A 23,626-nucleotide genomic window follows, 5' to 3' on the forward strand; every position below is an offset into this window, starting at 1 on the left:
TTTAAGTACCATAGATTTACATTTTGGAAAAAATGGGCCATTTATGTTGTGTTTTTTATTTCCTATTAAATTGAAAGGACGGTGCAGGCCACAACCAATTGAGCCTGGGTCTCATCTATTCACATAGCTACCAGTAGGCAGATGACAGACTGAGTTAGAGAAGTACTCCCTCTCCAAGAACACACTTCTGAATATGTGTCCCACTCAACTTCCTCAAAACCCTTTACCTCAGAAGTACACAGCAGGTGACCTTAGTTTAAAATATAGGCACTAAATGTTCAGTTCAAACCAATTTAATTAGAGTACTACAGTTGGTGAGACTTCTTTAAGAAGACACACTCACAACAGAGGTCCAAAACCCAGGGTTCCAAAAGCAAACTGGGTGTTTCACAGGTTACAGCCTGTATTTTTGCAGGTGCATTATGCTTAAAGAGGCTGGATAATGAACTGGATCATACAGAAAAATGCATCAACATAATACTACCATCTATTTTACTGTACGGTCAGTGGCATTTTGAGTAGGTTCTTGATAGGCTACATGCAACGTAAGGATGCATGTGTGTACTGTTTTGCATATTATTGCATGTGGATATTATCCTTCACCCAGTGTGTGCCTGCTATCCTTGAAACCTTTGTAAATCAGCAATATATGAATATATTTGTGCACCTGCTCAAATTTAAACAATTAGCAATCAAACAGAACATACAACAATAAGTTTCAAGTTTATTTAGAAGTGCATAGTTAATTAAAACCATTACATTCATGATAAAATAATTTGTATTTAAAACACATAATCCTCAGTAGTATACAACGTTTCCAGAAACAACATTGCAATAACTGAAAGTGCTAATGTGCCTAAATACTAAAGTGCTCAATGCCTATACTAAAAATGCAAAATGTTCTTTAAACAGTCACTTCTTCTTACATGTATACAGATCTATCTCTCCTTATTGCTCATAAATCATTTCATGTCCTCCAAATCATTTGTGAACGGAAAATGATAGGTTGATGAAGGAGCCAGTGTTCTAAAGTGCCTAACACAGACGGATTTTAAGCCAGCAGGCTTTTCCCTGGCATCTTGAAATTTACAGTTCCTACATCAGTAGTCCAATTAAGTTGAAAGGTCATTATAGTAACAGACAATAAGAAATTATTACATTTCCTGTAAAAACATTCCCTAAGACCTTTTCCTCCCTTACTCATCACTTGTATCCTTGTATTAAAAAATGCTGAAGTGCTAAATTGCCTAGAACTTATAAAAATACAGAACTAAAATACTTTCCCACAGCCTACTTTACTACAATAAAAACATACTTCTGAAGTCATTTCTGACTCCATTCAGTTGTCAGAGGCCCATAGGGCTTTAAAAACCTTATCACCACCAAAGAACACTTAGCAAACTGTAATTCCGTCAATCACACAATTATCACAGTTGTCCAGCTTTCTTGAACTAGTTGCAAAAATGTAGTGAATTTACGATTTAAAGCAATGCCTGTTGCTTTAAAACATGCAATCACAGCTTCTCTACCAGTACAAATTCCTCTCTGATTAAATGCTACCTGAAGCAGGGCCTTCCTTCCACTTAAAAGACCTGTACAAAAACAAATTTCATGACTAATGGTCTCATTCTCAAGATCACGCAGCCTACACAAAGCCTTGTTCGAGTCCCGTTACAAAAGGGCATCATGGACCTGACCAGGTAGGAGCCCAAAACAAAATCTAGTAAAAAGAACCTTTTCCTTTCTTGACCACCCGGTCTTCAAGTAGGGCTGAGGTTTTAATTCTCATTTATGACCGTCCATGAATGGGACCTGGCTGAGAAGGACTCTTTATCTGTTACCATGGAGATTTTCTTTGTTATATGGCTAATCGCTTTTTTAAAAGCATCATAGGGGATACCGCTTTATCAGATCATCCAACGTGTGGTCCAGATACTGCCTTGATGGTGCATTTGTGCTTGAACAGATTTTTTCCCAAAGTGCTCGAAAAAGTTGGTGTCCAGTGGTTAACTGTAGATGCTTCCATTCTTGAATATAGCTCCCTTTTCTTTCAATGATTTGATTCAGTTGTCCAAACTAAGGCTTTATCTGCGCTTCTGAGATATAATGGGGGAGAAGGAATAGGGATCTTAACATTTTTGTGACTATCCCATTTGAGATTTTCACATCTCTCCCTTGCAGTGCTTCTCTATCATAACTTATACTCAGCTGTAATTTGGCTGTGATTACTTGTAACAAAGGCTGATAGCTTATCAGTTTAGTGATCACTGCAAAGTATGGAAAGAAAGCACTAGAGTGTTTCCTTTTCTCTGCAAGTCTTGTCTATGGTGCCAGAAAGAGCCCCTATCGTCAAATAGGACTCCAAAGTACCTATTGGTTTTGGCAAATCTAACTTTTGGCTTGCAGGTACCATTTGTATGATTTCAACGTTTTTTTACTTATTTCCATAACTTTTGTTTTCTTGTTTATCAGCATTCCGTTGGCCTTTGTGTACTTGAATAACCTATTGATAGGCCGTTTTAAACCGATTTTAGTTTGACTTAAAACTATCACATCATCAACATACAGAAGCTTCAAGATCTGCATACCTCCCAGTTTAGGTAGGTATGCATTTACTCCATCCAAGGCTGGAGACTGATCTGATAAAAAGAGGTTAAACAAATATGGTGCAAGTAGTACGCAGCCTTGTTTCAGTACTTGAAGGGATTCTATTTTCCTGGAAAGGAAGGAGCCATCCCCAATTTTCACCCTCATCCAGGTATCTATGTACAACATCTGCATTGCTTTCAATAAGCGAGAAGGGACACCCCAGGGGGCTAACTTTTTCCAAAGAAGATTGTGCTGCATATAGTCAAATACTATCGTAAAATCCACCAAACACAGGTAATAAGGATGTTTTTTCAAACTGTGTTTGTCCATAAGGACTGACAAAGATGAAATATTAGCTGGTATCCCTCCCCTTATATGAACACTGATTGGTTTGCTGGAATTATGTGATTATCTGTTGCCCAGGACAAAAGGTCAGATAAAAGGAGGCCTGCAAAATACTATGCCTCAGTATCTCTCAAAGTAATTCAATGATAATTTCCTGGACAGGAGAGCCCCCCCCCCCCCCTTAAAAATAGGTGCGATTATCAATCTCTTACATGAGGCTGGGATAACTTCAGGCTCAAGGACATTATTAAAAACTACCACCAATATTTCTGCCCAAAATGCTGGGTTGGTTTTATGCAGGGCATTTGGTATTCTATTTGGGCCTGGAGTTCCCTGCTTTTCTGCTTTTCACGATTAATCTAATTAGATCTCCAGAAAAAGGGATCGTAGTACCTTCTGAAACATGAGGGGTTCCAGTAGGTGCTGTTATTTCCCCCAAACAGGTGTCTGTAGAAATTCTTCCCCTAAATATATTGGATCCTCCTTCACCTCTAGAGAATGATTGAAATGCCTAGTTAAAAAAAAAAAAATCCATCCTGATTCCACTATATTGTATATTGCTATAATCATCTGAGACCTGTTCAAGTTATTTACTATTATCCTAAATCCCAGTGAGTTGCTCTTTTTACTTAGATATAATGCTTTTGTCCAAAAATCATGCTTCTTCACAATGTTTTCTTCACAAATTGTCTTCTGATATAAGTTGTTTATATGTTTCAGGTCAGCTTGGACTGTGCAGTTCCCTGGTTGCTTCTTTGCTAATCTCAGGATTGTATTTCGATTCCTCCTTATGAGAGGAGAGTGGAAGCAGATATTGGAATCGTATTTATATATGTTGTTCGTTCTTTACTTTGGCAAATACTTTGATGTTTATTTCAAGAGTGCTAGGCCAAAACTTTCTCTGTACAAGAAGACCACATTGGGCCATCGCTATCCTTATTAAAACATTACAGTACCAGAACAGATGCATTGGCACTAATTGATTCTACTGTCCCACCTGACCAACAACGTTTCTATAATTAGTTGTAGTTGTTTCCCCTCTGAGAAGATTTTCATGAATGTGGGAAGAGCATTGGACATTGATCTCCATAGTTTGCTGTTCGTGATCACTTTCATCTGTCAGATAGGTTGATATTAAACTGAACAGTGATAAAGTTGCCGCAGTATAATCTATTGTTGAAAGTACACCGCTCAAAAACAGGACACGGATGGAGGGTTGTCTTCCTGGAATCTTCCATTCACTTGTCTAAGCCCAAGAGACTCCTGATCTTTTACCAAAGTCACCACTTTTTCGTCCATGGGCCCAGAGTCTTTACTTCCATCAGACTGATTTGGGACAGCCTAAAGAAGGTCCTCTTGCAGAATGTGATCTTCTCGAGAAAAAGGCCATAGCAAATTCATATTAAAATCCCTTGCAATTAGAATGTTCTGGGCGACTGGATCTTGTAAACTTTTTAATAAAATATCTACCAGTTTAAAAGGCATCAACTTCCTGAAGCAAGCATTAGGGTGGATATAGAGGTTAATTACCCAGGATCAGCCTCTCAATTTCTTTATGCCAATTCCGTAGTTTAAGGGCCAAAATGTTTAAATCTTCTACTTCCAGCTGCTCGCTATGTATATTTAAAGCCACAGCTATGAAGGTCGCCAAACCCCCCATTGGACGAACAAACCTCTCAATTTTTTTGTGCTGATTAAAAGAAGCCAATATACCAATCTATTGTAAACGACTCCATTACCCAGGTATCTTGCAATAGGATAATTTGATATTCACTTAAGAGGCTTGATAAGTCCTTATATCAGTTTATAGTGTTCACTCCATTGATGTTCGACTAGCACGGTTTGAACGATTTCATGTTGTTCTGTACATGTTTAAATCGTGGGAGAGGGCTGTGTATTTGTCCATCAGGAGCTACCTTCATGTAGGTCTGATGTTAACTGTCATATATTTAAGTGGCCAAAACTATTGCTACATGTTGGCGAATGCAAGTTCTGCTGTGAGGAGGGAACAAAAAAAAGGGACAATATGTTACCAATCAGATTCCCAAGGATGGAAAAGGGTTGCTTCTAACCTGTAGTATGTTCCTTCTTCGAAGACTTGATCTGGTTAATTAGGTGGTCTGGGTAGCCTGCTTGTTAGGGTATGCTGATCACAATTCCCCATTCAAGATTTAGGTCTTTCTCTTGTAGGACTTTTCTGGCTAGCTGAGGTGTCGTCCATGTGACAAGGGTTGATTCTTGTTTGTTATTTTCACTGCTATTCGTCTGTGGCAAAAACTTAATGGATTCAATATCCGTTGTTGATATCCTTTCAAGGGCCTGTAAAGGTTTTAAAATGCTCCCACGGTTAAATAGGTCATACACCCTAGACTGGTGTTCTGGTGTAAATACAATTCGTTTGCCAACATATAGTGGGCAAGGGGAACTATCCCTGTGTCTAACTCCTGGACTTGTTATTTCTAGAGCTAGTTGGTTTTTAGACGATAAGAAGTCAGATGGCCTAGTTAGCAGATATGAACCAGTCATGGAACCTAGTTCTGTTGATACACTTGTTTGAGTTTTCACAGTATCCGTTACTTGTGTAATTATAGATTAAGCAACGACTCCTTGTGTGGTTGAAATATGTGATTGATCTTTCTCAATTACAGTTCCTCTTGGGCTACATACAATTAAAGTTTATCCTGGGCTACATCCATTATTAGCAATAGGGTATTGACACTGTTGCGTAATGCCACCCCTTCTTAGCTGTAGGGTGTTGACCCTGTGGAGATTCTGTCCCCGATTCTCTTCATGCCTATTAATGTTTCCAAGAGAGCTATAGCAGTCTTTAGATGTATATTTTTCTGCAGAGAGGGTTGCTTCCTCTGTTAATTTAGTACCACCTTGTTCAAATCTTCCTTACTGTTTTTCAAATAATGGTAAGGACTTTTTACTTAATGTCTTATCCTTCTTATTTTGGCTTGACTCAATCACTAAGTTTTCCTCACACTGTACTGCATTTTTAGCAAGTGTGTTTTCAAGTGTATCAATAGCAACTATACTGTGTTTTTTTCTGCTTTTGTCAGTAGTTTGTCAAGTTGTTTTAATAATCGAGGGTGTTGATTTTGAGGGAGCACCTCCCTTGTTCTAGGACAGTGGTTCCCAACCTGTGGTCCGGGGTCCCCTGGGAGTCCGCAAAGCCTTCTCAGGGGGTCCGCGAGAGCCTGGAAAATTAAAAAATATTACCAAATAATGACAAATTAGGTCCCCAGCTTCCAGGAATGACTCAGGCGGGGGTCCCGGATTCCCATGATGATTAAGTGGGGGTCCCTGGGTTCCATTAATGTTAAAGGGAGGGTCCACAGAAATCAAAAGGTTGGGAACCACTGTTCTAGGACTTTCTATTACATGGACATGTACCTTCTCTGTTGTTTTTTTATGCAGTAGTCAACACCTTCTATCCCTCTCTTATCAATAATTGTACTAGTAGATTCACTGGACCTGCTGCCAGCCTGTGTTGCTTGTTTTGGTGAGATTTGATTATTGTTTTAGCAAGAAGTATCATGTTTGGTTTTCCAATCTTCCAATAAAGTAGTAAGGGCATCTGCATTGTAGCCTGTTTCTTAATTAGTGGGGCACAGGTGCATTCCAATATTTGTTGTTTCTGCAAACTTTGGTTCTCAAATTATCAATTTATTTAAATCAATCAAGTTTTGATTGATCCTCAAGACTGATTTTGCCATGGCATTTAACAAGTCCAATTGAACATTCATTTTTGTGGACTGGTATGTCAAGGCATCCAGGGTTAATTGTGAGGTTTGAAATAGGATATCCCACACTCCCCCGGAACCAATCTTCCCTGAGAGAGTTTCCATACGGTGTTCTTCCATGTTACTTATTCCCGGACTTAAACCCACTGTTTTCTCATCTACTTTGAGATCAGGGTCTACTTTGGCCGGATCAATTTTTGGCTTACTCCAACAATAAAACTGAGTCTCCTCCTGGCGGTGTAGTTTCGATGTCTTCACTTTTGTCATTGTTAAATGTGTGTCCCTATAGCACAGATCGTCACTCTTTGTATGGAGTGTGAACATAAGTCTGATGAATTTGGGTTAAATTGACAAGATCCTTTAAGGTTTAGCAATGGGGCTCATTTTGGACAGCTCCTATACAGTTGATTTGTTCTTGTTCTTCTTGTGCCAGATGTTTCTCTAGAGCTTCTTGTCCTTTTTGGACATTTACTGTGACCTCTAACAGCACAGGGACACAGTTCTTTAGTAACCCACTTGAGGTTGTTAATGAGAAAGATGGTGATGAGCTGGGGAAGACCAATAGAGAAGGCAATCGTAGAGTGAGTATCTCTAGGTCAGTTACTGAACCCCAGACAGTCTCCTTTTTCTCCATCGTTCCCTCCAAGCTACCCTCCGGTTCTTTATTTGAAGTTGTGTCCCCTGTTCCCTTGTCTGGTCAAGAGGTTTTACTACTTAGGTTGTGTGCAAGACTGTTTTCACTTTTTGTTGGAGAAAGTTGGAAGAGTAGTTATGCCTTCAGACCATTAAGAAATCAAATTTATGCACAATTTTCGTAGACATCTCAAACATTTGTGACACAGGGGAGATTAAGGGGCGACACTCCTGGGTCAGTTTTGCCTTAGAGCTCTATTGTCTGCTTAAGCAAATTCAGGTGTGAATTCGAACAAGATATTAGAAGGAGTTATGGGGCGGGCTCACTCCGGCACAAACAGGACCCAAACCTAGTCGGACCGCTTCTGCAACTCAGGTGCTCAACCTGGTGCAGCGGCTCTACCGCCACCACTCTCCCCCATTACCTACTCTTATGCTGACTATGCTTGTAGTAGTGCTTGCTGGTACTTGCTGGTGCTTCCACTCCGGCTCTTGCTTGCCAATGCTTCCCCCTCCAGCTTATCTCAGTAGTGGTTACACCAGTCAGCGCACTCGGCTTCGCTGTCTAATCACTGAGCTTCCTCTGCTCCCCCTCCACTCCAACCACTGCCCTCCTCAGCAGCCAACAGAGATATCAGGGTGATGCCAGCCCAAAACCTCCAGTCACATGGGAGCCAGGGAGACTCCACACCTGAAGCAAGACTGACCCATAGAAACCCACACTTTGGCACTCACAGCACACCTCGTCCTCCCCTGGACACAAGAGGGAGCCAAAATCCAAGCGTTGAGCAAGCGCCAAGCAAGAGGGGCCAACACTTGACACCAATGACTGTGTCCGCGCAGTCTCACAATGGTCACTCCCAAACAGTTGTCACGTCATGTCGTCACCAAAAACTACTAACCAATAACACAACTGTGGCCGGCTTGTAGTACTTAATTTGTGTCAGTGGTTGAAGATTGAGATCACCAGCAGTGTTTTCATGGGACCCGAATTCTCTGCTACCTCCTTCACTGACATACACAGATAAAAATCTGAAACTAGTAGCATTATTATGACAATGAGTTCAGAGTCTGAAAATGGAATAGGAATTTATACCAGAGTAGTTGCAATGTGCAGTAGACCAATGTGTCTGAGATGATACACTGAATCAGTAAGAGGAAAAACAGGCAGAAATCAAAGTTATTTTTTGACTTTGTTTATAAAGGAACCAGTATGAACAAAAAGGAAGGGATTAATGGCCTGATTTAGATTTGGGATGTAATGGAACATTCTCCAATATGTGGAGGAAGTGTCAACATGAAGGGTGAATACACAGAGTGGCGTATCTTTCACCACATGGATCCGGTAGTGGAGAAAGTTCTGCCCACTGATGCTCCATTGTATGTGCCACTTCATGCATTAGTTTGTGGAATTTCCATTACATCTCAACTCTAAAAGAAGTAAAAAGTGTTGCTTGTCAGGCTTGTGACTACCTCCTGTGACCGTGCTTACAAATATGTTTCTCCTATTTAGGGATTCAGTCATGCCCTTTCTGTCCTAATGACAATTCCTCTAATTCTTTGGAAAAATGGGACAGCTGGTCCTGTATATTTGAAACTTACATTCCAAGTGGTATCAAACAGACATGGCATAGCAAATACTGGGTATGAAGACATAACAAGAATATTTTAAAGTGCATTGGTATTGGAAGTGAAGACAGAGCTAAGCTCTTGTGATCAATGAGTTTTCGGAGTTAGATCACAGACGTGCGGCCCAAATAGCACTGACTGGCTCTCAAAGCAGCTTCCCTCAGCAAATGATCCCGACAACTGTTATGGCTTACAATGTGCGAAACAGAGTACAGTTATTGACAGCTAGTACATCTATCACCCAACTGCTGATAAATGACAAGACCTTTAATTTCAGCTGAATGGAATGCAGTATGAATAAATATTTGTTTCAGTTGTGACCAGGAGTAAGTACAATATTTATCAAATATCTGCCATAGGCCTAGCTAAGTATTAGCATGTTGCTATGTATTGTAGACGTTTGTCTGCACTTCACACTGTTTCACACTTCACTTTATTTGAAATAGAGAATACCCACTGTGAATGGGCAGCAAGCGAACAATACCCAAGGGTCATCATTTAATGAAGCTCTTATGAGGCATAATAAAGAAACAACATAAAACATTCAGTGATGACCCAGGCATTTCCTTCTCACAGGACTTTAAAGCAGCATGAAAAGCCAAAGCAAAGGTATTACTAACTGCAGGATTATGTCACAAAGAGCAGAAGGGTCTTGAGAGTGAACAAGTATGCTAGAAGACCAGCACAACAATATGTCAGGCCACACTGGAAGCAATCTCTTTCCCATAGTGAGAAGTAACTGAGGGATCACAAGAAGGTAGGCAGGAGCCGAAACCCTAATATTTTTAAGACCCCTTCACAATTATTACATTGCATTTATTAAATCCATTCTTATCCATCATTTTCTTAATGTCCTACATAGTTTCCATTACAAGCAATGCCATGTCAAGTGCAAACCAGCCCTCAAAGGCAATGTGGCTTCTAGAAATCACCTAATGTTTAAAATAGATTGCAAAAGGCTCCAAACTTACTTGACCACTTGCTGTGTTTTATCAAAGTGGTGTAGGCATTTGTATTATACTGCGTTTGATGCATTTGTGTTATTGTTAGACCTGACAGCCTTAGGGTAGTCACCCCTAACTTTTTGCCTGCCTCCCTCCTCGTTTTTGGATACTGTTTTTGCTGGTTTTTAGACTCTGCGCACTTTACCACTGCTAACCAGTGATAAAGTGTATATGCTCTCTCTCTGTAAACATGGTAACTTTGGATCATACCTGATTGAACTATTTAATCTACTTATAAGTCCCCAGTCATGTGCACTCCAGGTGCCTAGGGCATATAGATTAAATGCTACTAGTGGACCCGCAGCACGGATTGTGCCACCCACTTAAGTAGCCCCTTTTCCTTGTCCCAGGCCTACCATTGCTAGGCCTGTGTGTGCAGTTTCACTGCCACCTCGACTTGGCATTTAAAAGTACTTGCCAAGCCTAGAACTCCCCTTTTTCTGCATATAAGTCACCCTTAATGTGTGCCCTGGGTATCCCCTAGAGCAGGGTGCTGTGTAGGTAAAAGACAGGACATGTACCTGTGTAGTTATATGTCCTGGTAGTGTAAAACTCCTAAATTCGTTTTTGCACTACTGGGAGACCTGCTCCCTTCATAGGCTAACATTGGGGCTGCCCTCATACACTGTTGAAGTGGCAGCTGCTGATCTGAAAGGAGCAGGGAGGTCATATTTAGTATGGCCAGAATGGTAATACAAAATCCTACTGACTGGTGAAGTCGGATTTAATATTACTATTCTAGAAATGCCACTTTTAGAAAGTGAGCATTTCTTTGCACTTAAATCCTTCTGTGCCTTACAATCCACGTCTGGCTAGGTTTAGTTGACAGCTCCTTGTGCATTCACTCAGACACACCCCAAACACAGGGTACTCAGCCTCACTTGCATACATCTGCATTTTGAATGGGTCTTCCTGGGCTGGGAGGGTGGAGGGCCTGCCCTCACACAAAGGACTGCCACACCCCCTACTGGGACCCTGGCAGACAGGATTGAACTGAAAGGGGACCTGGTGCACTTCTTAGCCACTCTTTGAAGTCTCCCCCACTTCAAAGGCACATTTGGGTATAAAACAGGGCCTCTGCCCTACCTCATCAGACACTTGCTGGAGAAGAAACCGGAACCAGAGACTACATCCTGCCAAGAAGAACTGCCTGGCTGCTCAAAGGACTCACCTGTCTGCTTTCTACAAAGGACTGCTGTCTTGCTGTTGCCCTGCTGCCTTGCTGAACTCTTGTCTGGCTGTGAAAGTGCTCTCCAAGGGCTTGGATAGAGCTTGCCTCCTGTTCCTTGAAGTCTCAGGACCAAAAAGACTTCTTCCTTTCACTTGGACGCTCCGTGCGCCGAAACTTTCGACGCACAGCTTGTTTCGCGGCGAGAAAAACGCCGCACACCGACGCTGATCGACGCGACGCCCTCGGGGCGATCGAGACTTCGACGCACAACCTCGCAAGGACAAAGCCGCTCGACTTTCCAGGAGAAATCGACGCGACGCCCACCGTGAGTGCGAAACTTTGACGCACGGCCTCGCAAGGACAACGCCGCCCGACTTCCAAGGAGAAATCGACGCGACGCCTGCCGTGAGACCAAACTTTCGACGCACGGCCTCGCAAGGACAACGCCGCCCGACTTCCAAGGAGAAATCGACGCGACGCCTACCGTGAGATCGAAACTTCGACGCGCAGCCCCGCAGAACGACGCGCAGCCGGAAAACAAGCAGGAGAATCCACGCACAGACCCGGGACATCTGGTAATCCCCGCGATCCACAAAAAGAGACTGTCTGCGCGCCGGAAAACGACGCCCGACTTCCCCGCGTGGAAAAGACCGACGCAAGTCTGTGTGTGCTGAGGAGAAATCGACGCACACACCCCTTTTTTCACGCATCTCTTCTCCTGTGGCCCTCTGAGGAGATTTTCCACCAGAAACCAGGTACTTTGTGCTTGAAAGACACTGTATTGCATTCTAAAGGACTTAAGACACTCTATATCACTTCCCTGTGATATTTCTACAATTTTCCATTGCAACTTTATTCTTTTTGACCTACAATTATCCTGATAAATATTATATATTTTTCTAAACACTGTGTGGTGTATTTTTGTGGTGCTATATGGTGGTATTGTATGATTTATTGCACAAATACTTTACACATTGCCTTCTAAGTTAAGCCTGACTGCTCGTGCCAAGCTACCAGAGGGTGGGCACAGGATAATCTTGGATAGTGTGTGACTTACCCTGACTAGAGTGAGGGCTTTTGCTTGGACAGGAGGTAACCTGACTGCCAACCAAAAACCCCATTTCTAACATTGGTGATCAGCGGTGAGGATAGGACTTGTATTTGTGCAGTGACATACAGTAGCTAAGTATTTCACTACATACCCACAGTTGAAGGTCAACTTGGTTTTTATCTCTTTTTGAAAATCCGTTTTTTTTCCTGACAATTTTCAAAAACTAAATCCTCACTCAACATGTCTCTGACTGGGTCTCAGACAGGGGACTTTGACCTAGTCCAGTTGGATACATACACGGTCAAACAACTAAGAGGATTCCGCAGGGCATTAAGGGTACCCACCCAAGGGGCCTCCAGAAAGGAGGACTTTCAAGTGGCGCTGAGGGCCTGGGCAGAAGCCCATTTAGAGGATGATGAAGAAGAGGAGCCAGAAAATGGCCCCTCAGAAGGATTTCCACTATCTATGGATAGTGTTACCACTGCAATTGTGCACCCTTCCAGACCAGGGAGCAGTGTCTCCATGCAAAGCCTGACCGCAGAGGAAAGGAGAGAAGAAAGGGAGTTCCAATTGCAAATGGCAAAACTGAAAATTGAGGCACAACAGGAGGAGAAGAGGGCAGAAAGAGAAGCCAAACAAGCTGAGGCTGAAAGAGCAGCCAAACAGATTGAAGCTGAAAGAACAGCCAAACAAGTGGAAGCTGAAAGAGCGTTGGCTGAAAAGAAACTATTGTTGGCTCATGAACTGAGTCTCAAGGAGCTGGAGATCAAGGCAAGACAGTCTGAATCCAGCAATAATGGTGGCAGCATACAGACAGGACCTGCTGGAGAAAAGAAGGTTCGTATACCCAAAAATGTGGTGCCCAGTTTTGTGGTGGGAGATGACATAGATAAATGGTTAGCTGCTTATGAAGTTGCACTAAGGGCTCATGAGGTTCCTGAAGGGCAATGGGGGGTAGCTATGTGGGGTTATGTGCCGCCATTGGGGAGGGACACACTTCTCACATTGGATCCACCGGATCAAAACACATACCCACTCCAGAAAGCCACTTTACTTGCTAAGTTTGGGCTGACCCCTGAGGGATACCGTCAGAGGTTCAGGGACAGCACCAAACAAACCACACAAACATGGGTAGATTTCTTTGATTTCTCTAGTAAGGCACTGAATGGATGGGTGCGGGGCAACAAAGTAGCAGATTATAAAGGTTTATATGACTTGATCCTGAGAGAGCATATGCTTAATGTTACTTATACCGATTTGCGCCAGCACCTAGTGGATAGTAAGCTGACTGATCCCAGGAAGCTTGCTGAGGAGGCGGACCTCTGGGTTAGCACCAGAGTGTCCAAAAAGGTACCTGGGGGGGACTCCCACAAAGGTGGTCAGGGTTCCCAACAGAAGAAAGAGGGGGGAGATAAACTTACAGATAAGGAACTCTCTAAAGGCCCCCAAAAGAATTCCCAGGGAGGGGGTGGCAACCCTTCCTTTTCCAAATTTGGGAAGAAACCAGGGACATTTGACAGGTCAGGAAAATCTAGCCCCAAATGCATGGAGTGTTACCAATATGGTCACTACAAAGGCGATCCACAGTGCCCCAAGAGGGCACCGTCCACTACCGGACAGGCGCCTGGGTTGACTAGTGTAGCACTCGGGGGGGAGATGGACCCCACTAGCTTTGGGGAGCAGGTAGAGATTTCCCTAGTGTCCCTGGGAGAAGGAGAAATGATGTCCAAGGTCCACATGCCTAAAAATACTTCCAAGTACCGGCAGTGGGTCCTCATTGATGGGCAGAAGGTGGAGGCTCTGCGTGACACAGGAGCCAGTATTACTACTATCAAGAGTCAGCTGGTGTCCACAGAGCAGATAATCCCGAATACATTCCACCAGGTCATAGTCGCTGACAACCGCGAGAGTCACCTACCGGTGGCTCGGGTTCCCTTTGAGTGGGGGGGGGTCTCTGGTACTCTGAAAGTAGCTGTGAGTCCTGCCATGCCTGTAGATTGTCTGTTAGGCAATGATCTAGAGCATACTGCTTGGAAAGAAGTAGAGCTCAGATCTCACCTGGAGATGTTAGGGTTACCTGAGTGGGTCTGCATGACCACCCGGTCCATGGCTGACCGAGAGGGAAGTCAAGGGCATCTGGAGCCTGGAACGATGGCCCAGGGAGCTGCCAAGAGGAGGGACGAGGGGCGCGGGAAACCGGCCCCAGAAGTTCCCACAGTGGCTGACGGGGCTCCTGAGGAGGAGACTCCCGAGCCAACTGGGGAAGACATTGCCACCCTAGGTGACTTACCGGAGCTTGCTGGCTGGCAAGTTGAGGGTGGACCCACCAGGGAGGAATTCTGCCAGGCGCAGAAAGAGTGTCCCACTCTAGAAGGGTTGAGGAAACAAGCCTTAAACCAGGCAGCAGGTGACGCCTCTGGCAATCACCACCTATATTGGGAGAATGATCTCCTCTACAGTGAGCCTAGGGTTCCGGTCTTTGGGGCAGCACGTGTGCTGGTGGTCCCCCAATGTTACCGAGCCTTCCTACTGGGTCTGGCTCACGACATTCCCCTGGCAGGACATTTGGGACAAGACAAGACCTTCAACAGGCTTGTCAACCACTTTCACTGGCCCAAAATGAGGACACACTCAGACAAGTTCTGCAGGGCTTGTCCTACCTGCCAGGCTAGTGGTAAAGCAGGAAAGAGGGTTAAAACCCCCCTGATTCCACTTCCTGTCGTTGGCACCCCCTTTGAAAGGGTGGGCGTCGACATTGTTGGCCCCTTGGACCCCAAAACTGCCTTAGGCAACAGGTTTATCCTGGTTTTGGTGGACCATGCCACCCGGTACCCAGAGGCAATCCCTCTGAGGACCGTAACTGCATCGGTGGTAGCCAGAACCCTGATGGGGATATTTACCCGTGTGGGATTCCCCAAGGAGATAGTGTCTGACAGAGGCACTAACTTCATGTCCGCGTACATGAAGCATCTGTGGGATGCGTGTGGTGTAACCTACAAGTTCACCACACCCTATCACCCCCAGTCTAATGGGCTTGTGGAGAGATTCAACAAGACCCTGAAAGGCATGATTGGTGGCCTCCCTGAGGCCATGAGGCGTAAATGGGACGTCCTCTTACCATGCCTTCTCTTTGCTTACAGAGAGGTCCCCCAGAGGGGGGTAGGGTTCAGTCCCTTTGAGCTTCTCTATGGGTACCCCGTCAGGGGACCCTTAAGCATTGTCAAGGAGGGATTGGAGAACTCTCCAAAGACACCCCCTCAGGACGTGGTCAGCTACATGTTGGCCCTCCGCAATCAGATGACCCGCTTCTGGAAAGAGGCCCAAAGTAACCTGGAGGCCAGTCAAGAGGTGATGAAACAATGGTATGACCAGAAGGCCACTCTGGTAGAGTTTCAACCTGGAGACAAAGTGTGGGTAATGGAGCCAGTAGAGCCCAGAGCTCTCCAAGACCGCTGGTCTGGCCCATTTGAAATAAAGGAGCGGAAAGGGGAGGCCACTTACCTAGTGGACCTCCAAACCCCTAGGAACCCCCTAAGGGTGCTCCACGTGAACCGACTAAAAGCTCATTTTGAGAGGTCGGAGATCAACATGCTTCTGGTCACAGATGAAGGAATGGAAGAGGAGAGTGAACCTCTCCCTGACCTCCTCTCTGCCCAAGAAGGTGATGGGTCCGTAAGCGGGGTCATTCTGTCTGACTCCCTGACTCTAAACCAGAAAGGAGACTGCTATGAGCTGTTAGAGCAGTTCTCCCCCCTCTTCTCCCTTACTCCGGGACTGACCCACCTCTGTGTTCATGATATTGACACCGGTGACAGTCTCCCTGTGAAAAACAAAATTTACAGGTTGTCAGATAAGGTGAAGGCCAGCATCAAGGAGGAGGTCGCCAAGATGTTGACGCTAGGGGTTATTGAGAAGTCCAGTAGTCCCTGGGCCAGCCCAGTGGTGTTGGTCCCCAAGGCTACTGCCCCAGGCGCGAAGCCAGAACTCCGGTTCTGCGTGGACTACCGGGGTCTCAACTCAGTCACACGGACTGATGCTCACCCCATCCCCCGAGCTGATGAGCTCGTGGACAGGCTAGGCGCTGCCAAGTTCCTGAGTACGTTTGATCTTACTTCAGGGTACTGGCAGATCGCCCTGACTGAGGGGGCTAAGGAAAGGTCCGCCTTTTCCACCCCTGACGGCCATTACCAGTTCCGGGTGATGCCGTTTGGATTGAAAAATGCCCCCGCTACCTTCCAACGGTTGGTTAACGGGGTCCTGGCTGGCAAGGATGCCTTCTGTGCAGCCTACCTGGATGACATAGCTGTCTACAGTTCCAGCTGGGAGGAACACCTGCTCCACCTCAAGGAGGTGCTTCAGGCCCTGCAACAGGCAGGCCTGACCATCAAGGCTAGTAAGTGCCAGATTGGGCAGGGTTCCGTGGTGTACTTGGGACACCTAGTAGGTGGTGGCAAGGTGCAGCCACTCCAGGCCAAGATCGAAACTATCAAGGCCTGGCAACCACCTCGAACCCAGACTGAGGTGAGGGCCTTTTTAGGCCTCACCGGCTACTACCGCAGGTTTGTCAAGGGCTATGGTACCATTGTGTCCCCCTTGACACAACTCACGTCCAAGAAGCAACCTAGGTTGGTGAATTGGACAGAGGCTTGTCAGAAAGCCTTTGACGCCCTAAAGGAAGCCATGTGCACGGCCCCCGTGCTCAAGGCCCCTGACTACTCCCAGGAATTTATCGTGCAGACAGACGCTTCAGAGTATGGCATAGGGGCAGTCCTAGCACAGCTAAATGAGGAGGGCCAAGATCAACCGGTAGTCTTTATTAGCAGAAGGCTATTACCACGGGAACAGAGGTGGAGTGCTATTGAAAGAGAAGCTTTTGCTGTGGTCTGGGCACTGAAGAAGCTGAGGCCCTACCTGTTTGGGACTCACTTCCTAGTTCAGACAGACCACAGGCCCCTCAGATGGCTCATGCAGATGAGGGGAGAGAATCCAAAACTTCTGAGGTGGTCCATTTCCCTACAGGGGATGGACTTTACGGTGGAACATCGCCCAGGGGTTGACCACGCCAATGCTGATGGTCTCTCCAGGTACTTCCGCCTTAGCGATGAGAGCTCCCAGGAGGTCGGGTAGCTCTCCCCACTTTCAGCTGGGGGGGACACATGTTAGACCTGACAGCCTTAGGGTAGTCACCCCTAACTTTTTGCCTGCCTCCCTCCTCGTTTTTGGATACTGTTTTTGCTGGTTTTTAGACTCTGCGCACTTTACCACTGCTAACCAGTGATAAAGTGTATATGCTCTCTCTCTGTAAACATGGTAACTTTGGATCATACCTGATTGAACTATTTAATCTACTTATAAGTCCCCAGTCATGTGCACTCCAGGTGCCTAGGGCATATAGATTAAATGCTACTAGTGGACCCGCAGCACGGATTGTGCCACCCACTTAAGTAGCCCCTTTTCCTTGTCCCAGGCCTACCATTGCTAGGCCTGTGTGTGCAGTTTCACTGCCACCTCGACTTGGCATTTAAAAGTACTTGCCAAGCCTAGAACTCCCCTTTTTCTGCATATAAGTCACCCTTAATGTGTGCCCTGGGTATCCCCTAGAGCAGGGTGCTGTGTAGGTAAAAGACAGGACATGTACCTGTGTAGTTATATGTCCTGGTAGTGTAAAACTCCTAAATTCGTTTTTGCACTACTGGGAGACCTGCTCCCTTCATAGGCTAACATTGGGGCTGCCCTCATACACTGTTGAAGTGGCAGCTGCTGATCTGAAAGGAGCAGGGAGGTCATATTTAGTATGGCCAGAATGGTAATACAAAATCCTACTGACTGGTGAAGTCGGATTTAATATTACTATTCTAGAAATGCCACTTTTAGAAAGTGAGCATTTCTTTGCACTTAAATCCTTCTGTGCCTTACAATCCACGTCTGGCTAGGTTTAGTTGACAGCTCCTTGTGCATTCACTCAGACACACCCCAAACACAGGGTACTCAGCCTCACTTGCATACATCTGCATTTTGAATGGGTCTTCCTGGGCTGGGAGGGTGGAGGGCCTGCCCTCACACAAAGGACTGCCACACCCCCTACTGGGACCCTGGCAGACAGGATTGAACTGAAAGGGGACCTGGTGCACTTCTTAGCCACTCTTTGAAGTCTCCCCCACTTCAAAGGCACATTTGGGTATAAAACAGGGCCTCTGCCCTACCTCATCAGACACTTGCTGGAGAAGAAACCGGAACCAGAGACTACATCCTGCCAAGAAGAACTGCCTGGCTGCTCAAAGGACTCACCTGTCTGCTTTCTACAAAGGACTGCTGTCTTGCTGTTGCCCTGCTGCCTTGCTGAACTCTTGTCTGGCTGTGAAAGTGCTCTCCAAGGGCTTGGATAGAGCTTGCCTCCTGTTCCTTGAAGTCTCAGGACCAAAAAGACTTCTTCCTTTCACTTGGACGCTCCGTGCGCCGAAACTTTCGACGCACAGCTTGTTTCGCGGCGAGAAAAACGCCGCACACCGACGCTGATCGACGCGACGCCCTCGGGGCGATCGAGACTTCGACGCACAACCTCGCAAGGACAAAGCCGCTCGACTTTCCAGGAGAAATCGACGCGACGCCCACCGTGAGTGCGAAACTTTGACGCACGGCCTCGCAAGGACAACGCCGCCCGACTTCCAAGGAGAAATCGACGCGACGCCTGCCGTGAGACCAAACTTTCGACGCACGGCCTCGCAAGGACAACGCCGCCCGACTTCCAAGGAGAAATCGACGCGACGCCTACCGTGAGATCGAAACTTCGACGCGCAGCCCCGCAGAACGACGCGCAGCCGGAAAACAAGCAGGAGAATCCACGCACAGACCCGGGACATCTGGTAATCCCCGCGATCCACAAAAAGAGACTGTCTGCGCGCCGGAAAACGACGCCCGACTTCCCCGCGTGGAAAAGACCGACGCAAGTCTGTGTGTGCTGAGGAGAAATCGACGCACACACCCCTTTTTTCACGCATCTCTTCTCCTGTGGCCCTCTGAGGAGATTTTCCACCAGAAACCAGGTACTTTGTGCTTGAAAGACACTGTATTGCATTCTAAAGGACTTAAGACACTCTATATCACTTCCCTGTGATATTTCTACAATTTTCCATTGCAACTTTATTCTTTTTGACCTACAATTATCCTGATAAATATTATATATTTTTCTAAACACTGTGTGGTGTATTTTTGTGGTGCTATATGGTGGTATTGTATGATTTATTGCACAAATACTTTACACATTGCCTTCTAAGTTAAGCCTGACTGCTCGTGCCAAGCTACCAGAGGGTGGGCACAGGATAATCTTGGATAGTGTGTGACTTACCCTGACTAGAGTGAGGGCTTTTGCTTGGACAGGAGGTAACCTGACTGCCAACCAAAAACCCCATTTCTAACAGTTATCAATAGGGATTTTAAAGTGGAGTCCCTTTTGAGTTAAATGTGGATGCATCTACTGCACTATATAGGTCGACACTCGCCCGAAAGAAGTCACCATGCTCTTTTCAGCACTTTCCTTTTTCTAATCCATGACACAGAAGCCCAGATTGAGGCATACTCGGTTAGCAAACTTTCACCTTTCTTTCTTCACACTGTATTTGGTACATTGAGAGCAGCAGAAGGGCCTTGGCATTTCTTATTCCAGCTGGAAGTCATATCTAGATAACGTTTCGGGGATATTTGAAAATGTAAGTGTGGCAAGAAGCTGAACAGTTCAACAGAAAATTCTCACTTGAAAGACTTCTTTGTATTAATTTCTGAAAACAGAATTCTCTGGATAGTACTTACCACGCGCTAGAGTACGTGCTCTAGAGGCGGAATACATTAATACCGGTATATATATTATGCGCCTGACTGCTTGAAGGTATTTTTATAACAACACTAAATTTAAGGAAAAGTAAGGCTAGAGCTTCGACGACTCTTACTTAATCTGGAACATTGCGCTGAACACCGGGTGCTTTTCAGATACAAAGTTGAATTTTACCAAGCGCAAAACTAATGCCGCGAAAATATGTTTCTACAGCTTCATGCCAAATGATGCATTCAGCACGAAGATCAGTTTTTCACCGCACGAAAATATGTAATAAACTACAATAGTCTATAAAACCCCAACCTAACAGGCATTTTGTTGAGACATGTGATACACGTGGACGGCGGTCTCTCCACATGAAACCACAGACGGACCCTCAGCTAGAAGTGCAAACAACCGATACCAGCTGGAAATAATCTTAAACGCAACCAGAGAGTTCCACATGTAGTAAAAAGACGTAGTGAGTATTCTGCAGCTCAACAGCTGTTCGCTGTCACTGACGAAGCAAAACTTGCCGAAAGAATATTTGTTTACCACGTACCTCTGTTTTCTGTCAGAAATTCCGGCAGTAAAATGTCTGCTCCGAGCTGAGACGGGGCGAAATTCGGTGACTAGTCCGCCACTTTCAAATCAGGAGTGGGAGATATTTCGAGCCTGGCCCAGGAACAATCATTGGAAGAAAATGCGTTCACATGTTTGGCGACGTCTTGCATTCCAGCCCACTGGCTGCATGGACAAAGCTAATTTTACTCAGTGACTAAACAGCCTGCTCTGCCGTTCCACCGTGACGCCGCCGAGCAACCACTGCTCAAGTAACTGTTAGGTAGCACACAGCCCCCGCTCAGGTAATAATCATCACTTCTCATTCAACTTTTTTAATCGCATACCTACTTTTCATTCCCTTTAACCAGTGCTTTAAATGGGCCGGTACTGTCCGGTCCTGAGTACCGGCACTTTTTTATTTTGAGAGGGAGAGTACCTGCTCTTCTCAAGAAAAACGGAATACCTTTCATTGGATAGAACCGGCACTTCGATTTTTCCATTTCAAGCACTGCCTTTAAAACCCCTTCAAAACACAACTCTATTGGCAAGCGCAGTACGTGGCGTGTTCTGATCTACTGAAAGCCCGTACAGTCTATACAGCGTGTGCGTGACCGTCAAATTAAAATGTACACGATTTAGTAAAAGTTGCACTTACAGGCGTTTGATAGTGTCGTGAAGACAGAAAATGCAGTTAGGCGCTTAACTCGTAAGCGATTTGTAGTAAAACTCCACAAGACCCAAATAAAGATAAACTACTAAGAAATAGTGAAAATTTGATATGAAATAATAAAGACGCAGTACTGAAGAATGTTTCAGAATACATAGTGGCTTGAAAATCCTTAGAGAAACATCTCACCTAGGTCAGAAAGTGAAAGGTGAGCTGGTCAAACTGAATAGAAACAAGCACTGTCAAAGACAACAGGGCTAGCATTTTTTTTAAGGAAGCATTCCTTAAAAGTCATTTACCTGCCCTTCAGAAACTTCAATCTGCACTTTCAGTTGCAGGCTGCAGTACCTATGCTGTTCATGCCATCCAAAAGCTGCAATGATAATTTTCTCTCTGCACTCTGCTGTACCTTACTTCAGGTAAATACATTCACTTTCTGTCGCGTGCTGCGGTACCTTAAGCCATTGCAAGAGACCCCATAGGAATAACTTGCCCCTTTTTTTCATAACTCCTCCACCTCAGCCAGTTGCAAAATATATATGCACTGTGGGGGTAGGAAAGGCATGGGTGAGGGGTAAGTAAGGTACATTAGGTAAGGCATATTGGCATGCTAATCTAAGTATGCTTAGTTAGATATGATAAATTAGAAATTGTAGGCAGGTGGGTTTTGTAGGGTAACTATGGTAGGTAGGTAAGGTATGGCATTTATGGTTAACAGGTATGGTAGAAGTCATCGTTGAGATAGGTAGGCACGACGGGTTTGGTAAGCATTATGGTTTAATTATGATAGATTATTTAAAATAGGTTAATAACGGCATGTATTGTATAGAAGGTTAGGCATGTTAGGTATGGCGGGTTGGTATGGTATGTTAGTTTTGGTAGGTATGTTAAATATGGTATAGTAGGTTAGGTATGAGAGGACATAACATTTTGTCTGATTTTTTAAAGATTGTAATTTAAGCATTTCCTCTACTTATCGCTTGCATATGAGAACAATGAAACTTACAAACGCAATGATGATGAAGATTATATTTTATTGTACTTGACGATGTAAATTGCTATTGATTATACTTCACAGCCTGACATATATAAAAAAAACCTGTTCTGTAGGAGAAAGAACCATATTTCTTTACACCTACATGTGTGCTTTTCCTTACTACTCATAATAATACTGATTAAAACAGAGCTCTTTTGCTGAACAGACTTGACTTTATCTGAGTAAAGTTAAAACTTCAAAGAATTGTTATTAAACAAAGACTGACGATGAAATTCGCATTAAAACTGTTGAACTTAAAGGACGTACCTACGAAAATATTCCATAGTGGACACTTTGACAAAGGAGCAGAATTTTATTTGAATCTGTAGGAAAGCCTGCATGTACATCTTTCCTTTGTGAAATAAAACACGTTACCATGCATGACAGGAATATAAAATTAATAAACTACACAAGGTAAATTAGTGAATAATACTGTGCCTCTGGGCAAGCTTAGCCATCCAAGCAGTAAAACCCCAAATCACCCAATAAGATGCCATTGTGCCAGCAAAGAAATTCCAACAAATGAAGTAACATGGTTCGACCAGAAGCTGCTTCACCTGTTGGATCTCCACTTGAACAAAAGGACTACGTGATCTAATTGCCACAATTTAATGGAACATAGATCAGTGGCTTGACAAAGGCCCCTGCAACCCCTGTGGTGCAGGGGTGGGTGGGGGAGGGGCGGCTGAGTCCAAGGCGCCTCCTCAGTATAGCAGCTGGCCTGAGTGAGTCCGGAGGGGAGGGCCCCTCTGTGTTCTTTGCAGGAGGGGCCCTCTCGAGTTTTGTTACGCCACTGACAGAAATGGGATAATGTAACTGGTTTGATAATATGCATACCCATCCAGTCCACAGTTTATCCTTCTTGATCTTCTTAGGCAATGAAGTTTAAACTAACAATCCTTAACTCTAGGTCAATGGAAGTTGTATTTCTGTTGTTGGGCCTGGGTCTTTTTGCAAGGTCACCAACACAGATTTTTGCCTTCTGTTGCTGAACCCGTTTTTGTTGGCATTTGGCCTCTGCACACTTTAGCCCTGCTAATCAGTGCTAAAGTGCCTTGGCTCCCTCCCTAAAACATGATAAATGTGGTCTATACCTAATTGGTCCATTTCATTTACATGTAAAAGAAACCCTAGTATATGGTACTACATGTACCCAGGCCTTGTAAATTAAAGTCTACTAGTGGACAGCAGCACTCCTTGTGCCATCCACTAAAAGTAGCCCTGGCAAACATGTCTCAGGCCTGCCACTGTAGCCTGTAGTGTAGTTTTAAAGTGGCAGTTTGACCTGGTAAAATAAACATTTTGCCAGGCCTAAACCTTCCTTTTAATACTTATGAGTCACCCCTAAGGTTGGTCCTGAAGGCTCAAATGGCAGAGTGCA

At 44.8% G+C, this 23,626-nt stretch overlaps 1 protein-coding gene across 3 annotated transcripts in view; it reads right to left on the minus strand.

Annotated features, from left to right (window-relative positions):
• SGCG (sarcoglycan gamma) overlaps positions 1-20,762 on the minus strand; it is a 1,215,835-nt gene extending 1,195,073 nt beyond the window's left edge. Inside the window, exon 1 of one of the 3 annotated variants that reach the window (XM_069202251.1) lies at positions 20,541-20,762. The gene's annotated coding sequence lies outside the window, so the exon portion shown is untranslated. The remainder of the gene's footprint in view (positions 1-20,540) is intronic. The other 2 variants (XM_069202248.1, XM_069202252.1) reach the window with 2 other exon arrangements.
• Positions 20,763-23,626: the final 2,864 nt, after the last annotated feature.

This window comes from Pleurodeles waltl, chromosome 8 (genome assembly GCF_031143425.1).
Source record: "Pleurodeles waltl isolate 20211129_DDA chromosome 8, aPleWal1.hap1.20221129, whole genome shotgun sequence".
NCBI classification, from domain to species: domain Eukaryota; kingdom Metazoa; phylum Chordata; class Amphibia; order Caudata; family Salamandridae; genus Pleurodeles; species Pleurodeles waltl.